Source organism: Myotis davidii, unplaced genomic scaffold, assembly GCF_000327345.1.
Source record: "Myotis davidii unplaced genomic scaffold, ASM32734v1 scaffold399, whole genome shotgun sequence".
NCBI classification, from domain to species: Eukaryota; Metazoa; Chordata; class Mammalia; order Chiroptera; family Vespertilionidae; genus Myotis; species Myotis davidii.
Window position 1 is genome coordinate 3,632,005 of NW_006292094.1, and position 9,055 is coordinate 3,641,059.

The 9,055-nt window shown below is 49.5% G+C and overlaps 1 protein-coding gene across 2 annotated transcripts in view; it reads left to right on the plus strand.

The window, feature by feature from the left end:
- The window catches only part of CPLX2 (complexin 2), a 70,991-nt gene that overhangs the window by 48,768 nt on the left and 13,168 nt on the right, over nucleotides 1-9,055 (plus strand). The window contains exon 1 of one of the 2 annotated variants that reach the window (XM_006765409.2): nucleotides 7,847-7,972. The exons of the other annotated variant lie outside the window; for it this stretch is intronic. The gene's annotated coding sequence lies outside the window, so the exon portion shown is untranslated. Of the gene's footprint in view, nucleotides 1-7,846; nucleotides 7,973-9,055 lie in introns of those variants that run through there. 2 annotated transcript variants of the gene reach the window in all.

Genomic DNA, 9,055 nt, shown 5'->3' on the forward strand with positions numbered 1-9,055 from the left:
TATTTCTTCACTGTGGTAACCCCAGCACCTAGAGGAGTCCCCAGCATGTAGTAGATACTCAGTTTGTATTTGAGAAAAGGTCATCTCTCAGTCTCAGTGAGTCCCCATCCTCAAAGAGCTCAAAATCTGGAGAGCAAGTCAGACAAGGGTCAAGTTTAGTCTCCTTGGTGCTTTGATGACGAGGTACAGGTGGAAGCACGGAGGACACTACTGGCTCAGCCTATTTCCCAGAAGAGGTTTCTTTATGCTTTAGCTGAACTCTGGTGGACAAAGTAAAAGCTTGTCAAGTGAGCAGAGCAGACAAAGCCATTCCTCCAGGAGCAAGCAGCATGGGCAAAGGCTCAGAAATGCCAGTGGACACTGTGCCTGGAGCGACATGGAGCACAGATGGCTAGTGAAGCAATTGGAGAGAGTGGCCAGGGTCTGATGGTGCAGGGTCCTAAAGGCCAATTCAAAGGGTTCGAACTTTCTCCTGAAGGCAATGGGAAGACAATCAAAGGATTTAAAGGCAAGTAAAGGGTTTTTGTGTCAGTTAAGATTCTTTGGTTGCAAGTAAAAGAAAAAAATGTAAAGTGGCTTTAAGAAGAACAAAAGGGAGGGACTGGCTATTGGCGCATAAGAACAAGGCCTGGCAGAGCTGTGGGCACAGCTTGATCCAAGGTATAAACAATGTCATCAGGCTGGGGGCTCTCGCTCTCCTCTCTTTGGCTCTGCAGGCTCGAGCTGGTTTCCATTCTGAGGCTCCATGTGGCAGCTCCTGGAAACCCCACTTCACGTCACAGTGGAGCTAAAAGGAGAGTCCATTTCTTTTAGCTGAAGCAGAAGTTCCAGAATTGAGTCTCTCTGGCCCTGACTGGTCTGATTTGAGTCCTGTGCTTCTCCCTGAACTAATCCAGGGGCCAGGGGACCTCATGCTGATTGGCTTAGCCCAGGTCATATGATCCATCCATGGGTTCAAGTGAAATACAAAGGTTGGTTCCTCTAAAGCTGATGCCACACAAGGGAGAGGTGAGTGCTAGTTGGCAAAATAAGCTGTGTCCCCCACGGGGTTTAAGAAGGGGAATGATACAATCAGACCATGTTTTAGAAGCTAGGGATTCTCCTACAGCTCTGGAAGCCAATCTGAAGGCAAGAGCAGAAGCAGGAGCAATGGTGAGATGGTTGGTGTTAAGAGCCAGGCTGAGCCAAACAGAGCAGAAGTGAGCACAGGGCTGCTACAGAGGGGACTTCTTATTTAAATCCTTAGGACACAGTGCTGACCTACTGCCCCATCACTTTTTTTAAATCCTCACCCAAGTATTTTTTTCCATTGATTTTCAGACAAAGTGGAAGGGAGGAGGAGGAAGGGAGAGAGAGAGAGAGAGAGAAACATCAATGTGAGAGAGACACATCGATTGTTTGCCTCCCACACATGCTCTGGCCTGGGCTGGGGAATTAACCTGCAATTGAGGTATGTGCCCTTGAACAGGAATCAAACCCACGACCCTTTGGTCCACAGGCCGACGCTCTAACCACTGAGCAACTGGCCAGGGGGCCTGCCCCTATCACTTTTGATGACCTTCAGACCTAGACTACCCAACCCTGTTAAGCACCAGCTTGTGGCAAGGTTCTCATATAGGTGCCCCTAGCAGAGTCACCCAAACTCTGGGGCCCGTTGCCCGAAGCTGCAGACCCAGGATCAGCTTCCAGAAACCCACCAAATCCCCCTCTGGAAATGTAGCCACCTGTAGACACCACCATGTTCAAACACTGATAACACTATTTCTCAACTGTTACCCTGAACAAGGTGTTTAATTAACCTCTCTGAGTCTGAATATCCCTGTCTGAATATAAAGCTGAAGGGATGACATTTAAGGTAATGGAGCCCCTGGTGTGGGGATTCAATCAAATAAAAACTGTGAATCCCCTACAGCAGTGAGAGGCTCATTAAATGAAAAGTCCCTCCTTTTCAGCCCTTTAAGCCTTTCCCTGGCTTCATCTTCCCCAGCCCTCTCCAACCCCTTGTTTGTTTGCCAGATAAAAGGTGGGGCTTTTCTTACTTTGTTTTTCTGCCAGGAAGAAACAACTGGAAGTTGAGTGGCACAGAGCAGCTGTTTTTAGACCTTGGCTGGGAAATCCCTCCTGTTCTTCAGCCTGAAGTCCCGGCCCCCTCTTGACTTCCTTCAGGCAGTTTCCATCTGGGAATACAATATCCCAGTACCTTCATCTCCCCATTTTCCTCTAAGCTTCCAATTCTTGTCTTTCTAATTCCAACTTAAACTCAGGAAAATCATGAGGCAGAGCTCTTTGACCAAGAAGATCGTAGAAAGGCTTTGTCTAATAGTCACACTGCCCCAAACTCCAGAGAAATACCTGCCTTGCTCAGGTGTGGGAGGGAAAATGCTGCTTCCTTAGCATCGTTTTATCTGAGCCCCACAATCGCCCTGGGAGGTCAGGGCCATCCCCCACATTTTCTGAGGAGGAAACTGGGTCTCCGAGTAAAGTGATGCCATCTGGAAGGGCAGAGGGCGGCTGAGATGTAACCCATGTTTCTCTGTGATGACTTGGGCAGCCCCAGAGCCAGCCACCCTGTCCCTTCCCTGCTTTGGGCTTCCAGTTCCATCTGTCTCGCAAGCTGTGTGTATTTGCCTCCCCTCCTCGGAGCTGCCTCTTCACTAGGACAGCGCTGAGCGTGTTGTATTATCGTCCACTGTTTGTGGGCATCTCTCCCCCGCGCCCTTCCGAGTGCTTCAATCAGAGGTTCTGAAAGGGAAAGGATCTTCTTGAGTGTCTGAACTGGTCCATGTGCTGTCTCTCTATAGAGTATTTGCATCTCTCGCTGCAGAATAAAGAGGGGAACGAGTAACTTCAAAACTTCTTACACATCTCTGTCTTCCTAGGAGAGTGTCTGGCGTGTCACAGGCCCTCCACACACGTCTGATAAATCAATAATTGAGTGGAAAACACCTACCACCCCAGGCTGCCGTGCAGCTGAAAGGGCTGACACCTGTAACAATGCTGGGCTGCTGGAGGTGTTTTAAGAAGTGTGGCACTGTACACTGGGTTATAACTGGGAAGGGATATTTTCCCAGGAGTTAGGAGTTTCATTAACTTGTTGTATCATGTTGAGAAAGTCCCATCCCCTTTCTGTGCCTCTGTTTTCCTATCTGGATTAGATGACTAAAAAGGTACCTTTTCATTTGCTGACTTTTTGTGCATCTCTCCTCTCCTCCCTTCACTCCACTCCTCCCCACCCCCACCAACACACACACATACACACATGCCCACCCATCAATCTTCAAGATCGAGTTCTGCTGTCCCTAGGCACACGCTCTCTCTCTCTTTCATTTCCTTGAGCAGAAGCTCCAGAGCTTATTAGCCTCTGTTGTCCGTGTTCCTCAGATACGCCTGCTTTAGTGGAACAGCAATAATGCCCCTCATATTCATTTTATCAAAGAGGGAGATCGGCTTGTGAGCCAGGGTGTGCTGGCCCTAACTGCAAACGAGAAGTCATTTCCAGCTCACTTGCTCCATGAATATAGGAGTTCTGCCAGCTGCCTTTGCACCAAGATGGAAAGAACATTTATCTTCACAAATGTAGGTGATACCTTGGAGGCAGCACTGCAAGGGACAAGGAAAAGTGTCTTCCATTCCCACAGGAGCAGCAAGGCTAAAAAGGGAAATTCCTCCCAGACCAGGAACAAAATCACCCTCCAGGGTCACTTCCAGCTCCACAATTCTGGACAATAAGATTCACAGAATTTAAGAATCTAAAGTTGTGAGTGAATGTGTGTCATTGAATGTAAGCTTCTATTAATCCTAATATAGTTTATGATTCAATGATTTGCTATTTTTTTTTCTATAAGACTTGGGCCCAGAACCATATGGTTCTCAGATTGTGTTGACCCAAGGGTTTTCAACTAGTGGGTGCATCAGAAATACCTGGGGGCCTGGTGCAAATTCCTGGGCTCCATCTCCGAGATTTTGGTTCAGTCTATGTGGAATGAGGCCCAAGAATCTGCCATTTCTCTAACTAGTCACCACCCCCGTGGTTCTGAGCAGGAGTAGGCCGCTCTGGGACAAACAGTGGTTAGAAAGCCTGTTGTAAATTCTGTGATTCTAGATGTGATTATGAAATGGCCTTTTGCTTAAGATCCTAGTGTTCTGGAACGCTGTTATTCTGTTTCCATGTGCCTAAGGAGAGGAGGCTAAGGTGTACAGACTTCTTCTGAGCATGGGTTTCACAAGGAGAGAGGAAAGGGAACAAGTGCCACCAGGGTCAAGGGACATTCTGTAAGGGGACCCTCCTGAGGGCACAGAGCAAATTCTGATGCACATCCAGCACTAGGACTCAAATGAGAAGGCTTGGCGGGGTGCACTGGCTGCTCTGGGGTCACGTGAGCATCTGGAGTCATCAAGAAGAATTCCTGATGGACAGGGAGGTCCAACCACATCCCAGAGAGTTGGAAGGGCTGAGGTTAGAGGAAGGGAGACAGCAGAGAGCTCTTGAAAAGAACCAGAGGCAAAGGGGAAAGAATTTATTACCAAAATAGCCTTGTAGAGCTGGGTGGCAGGGGAACTGCAGGCTGGGGGGCAGGGGGCAGAGATAAAAATGCATGGTTCAGAGAGCTTAAGAGAAGAGGGAGCCGAATGTGTGGGGATATCCTGGGGTAACTGCGTGGGCTGGCAGAGGACTGTTTTGACATGTTAATGAGGGCCTGGAGCTGGCAGCGTGGGGACAGGATGAAGGGTGGCAGAGGACCTCTGAGGAACTGGTGGGTGGGTGTGGGCTGGGGAGGGGCTCTAGTTAGGGTAGGGTAGGGTTCTATGATTGAGAGGAGCTCCTTGGGAAGTTCCCACACACACCTTCCATGCGCCCCCTATGAGTCAGGGTTTGGATGGGAACTTGGGACCCTTTTCTGAGAAACAAAAGTAGAGAATAAAGAATCCAAGATTTCGGTAGCTTGCCAGGTAGGCCAGGAGCTAGCAGGTTGGGTTGCCATAGGCCTGTCTGGCAGGGGGAGAATGGAAGAGGATGGGTTAGTCACTCTCACTGACACACTTAGCCTCCGTGCCTTACACACAGGTGATGACACACTCCGGGCTGCACACATACACCCCTGCTGCCCCACATAATGACAATGATATATGTGCCAGCCCATTGTGAAACACATCTGCGCACTTACCTACCAATGGGGGCACAATTTCATACTAACGGTAACATCATATATCACCTGCATCATCTCTTGTGGTCAGCAACAGTTAGATGTACACCATTACACAGAAATGGTGTCATGTCCCCAGAGCCTTTGTGTCTGGCACAGTCAATGTAAATGCCACCTTCTGTGGTTGTACACTGCACAGCATGCACACTGTATGTGGTACCCTTGCCTTACACCCAAACCATCGCACAGCGCCACTGACATATTCCACTGTAACAATAACCCGCTTAGCTGCACACTACCACAAACAATACACTTCCAGCAGAGTTACTTCCTATCAGGAGGGACACGCCACCACCACACACTGAGTCACATGGCGCAGACCCACACCTGCCCTGCTAGCACCTAGTGCCCTCTCCCATGGTTCCATCACTCCCTGCATGGTCCCACACACGTGCACCACTGCCTCCATGCTGTGAGAATGACTGGGATCCTAACCGCACACCCTGACAGTGATGGCACCCTGGCCATTATCGGTGACAAGAGGGGGGCCACTCATCAGATGAGCCAGGTGGCCGAGAGCCCTTCCCTGTGCACCGCCCCACAGCTCTGTTTCTGTCTGGGGCACATGGCCACCCCATCAAACCAAGGGCAACTCTGCCCTTTCAGGCTCATGCTAGAATAGCAGGATGTGGAGTTGGCACTGGGAGCTTTCAGATGTCTCCCTGCACCCACCAGCTGAGGTGGGGCCCAGCCAGCAGGCTCCAGATCAGGGCTGGCAGCCAGCGCTTCCTAGATGCCTCCTGGCCTCCTGCGTGGCATCCAGAGTGCCCTTTGGACTGAAGCAGTTGCAGGAAGAAACTGGCCGACCTTTGGACGAGTGCCCTTCTCACTGATCACCAAATTTACGGTCTGTGACAGTTGTCATTCGTCACACGCTGTTCCTCGATTCCCACACAAAGTACTGACATTAGCTCTCTTGATTGGCTGCCTAGTGAACATTCAAGGCATGTACATATCATTTTAAAAATCTGTTCAAATCTTATCAGAGAACTCATAAATAAAAGAAGAAATTCAGCAGCAGCAGCCAGGGTAAGCCACCTTAAGCAGAGCCATATCCATATTTTACCAGGTGACTCTTAGCTGTCCAGAGAGCAGGCTCTGCAAGGACCGGAGGCCAGGGTTGGGGAGGTGACTGGCAGCTGGCTGGATTAAAGTTGCAGGGGATTGAAGAAAATGCTGACAACCCACATGACATGAGGACCCTGATCTGGGTGTGAATTCATTTTTTTTTATTTTTTAGTGAGAAACTGGAGATAGGAAAGACTGTAAATGTCAATGTAAAAAAATATCTGCAGAGCAAAAGTTACATTTCCATAGGCTGTGGGATGTGTCAGAAGACGAGCAGACTTGTGTGGTGGAAGGACCCCAGCGTGCGGTGACAGGCAGGCCCGGGCTGGCATCCTGGCTCTGCCCAAGACTCACTGTATTACCCTGGGCCTTGTCTTCCCCATCTTGAAAATAGGGGTTTGTGTGAACTAAAGGAAAGATGCAATTTATGCAAAGCACCAAAACGAGCTCCTGAGATATACTGGGGGCCCAGTTGGTTGCTTTGATTAGTAGTATTATAATCACTAGGAAATGCTTATAATATTTAGCAACTTTTCTGCAGTGATAACAGAGCATTTGGGGACCATGTCCAAACTGGTAGCACTGAACAAGGAGCAAGTACTCATCTCTCCACCACCTTTTCTTGACAGGAAGCACCAATAGCTAATGTGTCATGATTTACCCTAATCATTCAATAGGGATGAAGCCACCAAAACTTGACTGTCCTTTCATTCATCAGTAAGATTTTCTGCAGCTAGATATGATTCATGTCAGCTCATCCAGTTTTAATAGACTCATAGAAACTTGGGTTCAAAGGGGGTTTTAGCTGTCACCTGTCACCCAACTGCCATCATCCAGGGCTGGGGAACTCACCACCTCGCATGAGGCACCTCATACTATGCCTGGACAGCTGCAATTGGTAGATGGTCTTTAGAGCATCGGTCTGCTCCCTTTACCTTTCCCCCATTGCCCTAATTCTGTCTTCAGCACCAGCAAAAACAATAGTACTCTTCTTCCTTTTCAATGGTCATTCATTCATCCAACAAGCATATCCTTAGCACCTACTTCGCCAGGCACCATAAGTGCTAGTATTACAAATTGAGCAAGACCTGCCAGCCCAGGGAGGGCTAATCCCCCTTCAGTACTCCCTCCTTCAGGGGAGACATCCTCAGATCTTTCAACCTTCCCTCATTTGACCTGTCCAGAGCCCACACCAAACTACCCCCTTCTCTTCTAACAGCCTTGATCTTATCAGATTCTATCTTAAATTGTGGTGCCCAGAACTCAGCTCCATATTTTTCTGAAAGTTAAGTTGGGTTTTTAGCCCAGCTTTGTCGACATCCATGTCAAAGGCAATGTCTGTTGTGGAAAAACCCCAATTGTAACTACAGGCTCCCGGCCAGATCCCATTCTAGAAGAACAGAGAGAAAGAAGGAAGGAGGGAGGACTATGGCTCCTGAAATGGCAGGATGTCAGATCTCCCTGCCCAGAACTCCCCTCAGGCATTAGTGCCAAATCTGTCATTCTAACCAAACACTCTCCCCTCTGCCCCCCTCCATTAGTGTCTGCCACAGGAAAGGAAAGAAAAATCAAGAATGAGTATGCCAATGGCCCAACATGGTGCCAAGCAGGGCACTCAGACATAAAGGAAGGACCTTCCCTATACCAGCCCACAGCCTGTAAGGGGAGAACAGAGATGAGCTTCAGAAGAGACTCTGCAGGTGAGGAAGGGGGTCTACCAATGGCCTCTGACTTGTGGGGAGGGGGTCCCCTACTTTGAGGCCTCTGCTGTGAACATGTACAAAGGAACAGTCCCCGCTCACTGGAACAAAAGCATGCCTCCTTCCTCTCCCAGGTCCGGTCCTCTGCAGCTCTTGCCACTCCCTCCTTGGAAAAAAGCCATCCCCTTACAACGCAGAAATCATCTCCACTCTGGCATGACCCTGACTGATTTGCAATCTCTTGCAAATCTTTTAAAGTCCTGGGCCAAGGCCCTCCTCTCCAAAGCCATTTTCCTACACATCCGACTGGATTAAAAGACTCATTTTAGAGCCAAAAGATGGGAGGTGGGATGGAAAGGCTCATTATGAGACAGTAGTAAATCAAACAAACAAACAAAAAGAGTGGAGAGGAGGAGGAAAGGCCAAGGGTGGGAGATGTCGCCCTGCCACCTGGAGTCCCCTTTTCTTCCCTGGGCCTAGGAGAGAAGGAAATGGCCTTCCAGAATAAAGTTTCCCAAAGGGTTCCTTATTCTTCACAGGATAGCAGATCTAGAAGGGCGGGGCTTGCTCACTGCAATGCTGCAGCTGTCTTCAACCTCGGGGTCCATGTGGAGGGCTCCTCACCCCTATGGGGACCTGACCAGTATTCAGCAATGTTCACTGAGTGCCCATGTAGTGGGACACTGTACTGAGAGGCTGCAGAGATGATCTGGTGGCAATCCTGTCCTGTAGGAAAGAGGCGTGCAAACAGAGGAACAGGGGCTCCTGGAACCAGGGTGTGTCTCAGGGGGGTGGGAACTGTGAGGAGAGTGCGCCCAATTCCACCTGGCGGAGTCAAGGAGGGCTTTCCTGCACAGATGGCCTTTGAGTTCTGCTTTAAAGAACCCTTCCTCCATTCCCTTGTTCCCACTGCCCCTAGGCATTAAAGCAGCTAGTTTGTGGTCCTAAGACATGTGGCCAGGGCAGGTGGCAGCAGGGGGGATTGGCAAGGAGAGGAGGGCAGGCAAAGGTAGAGAACAAAGGGGAGTGGAGGGAGAAGAGAGAGGGGGAAAGCAGGGGAAATGGGAAATGGGAGGGGGAGGA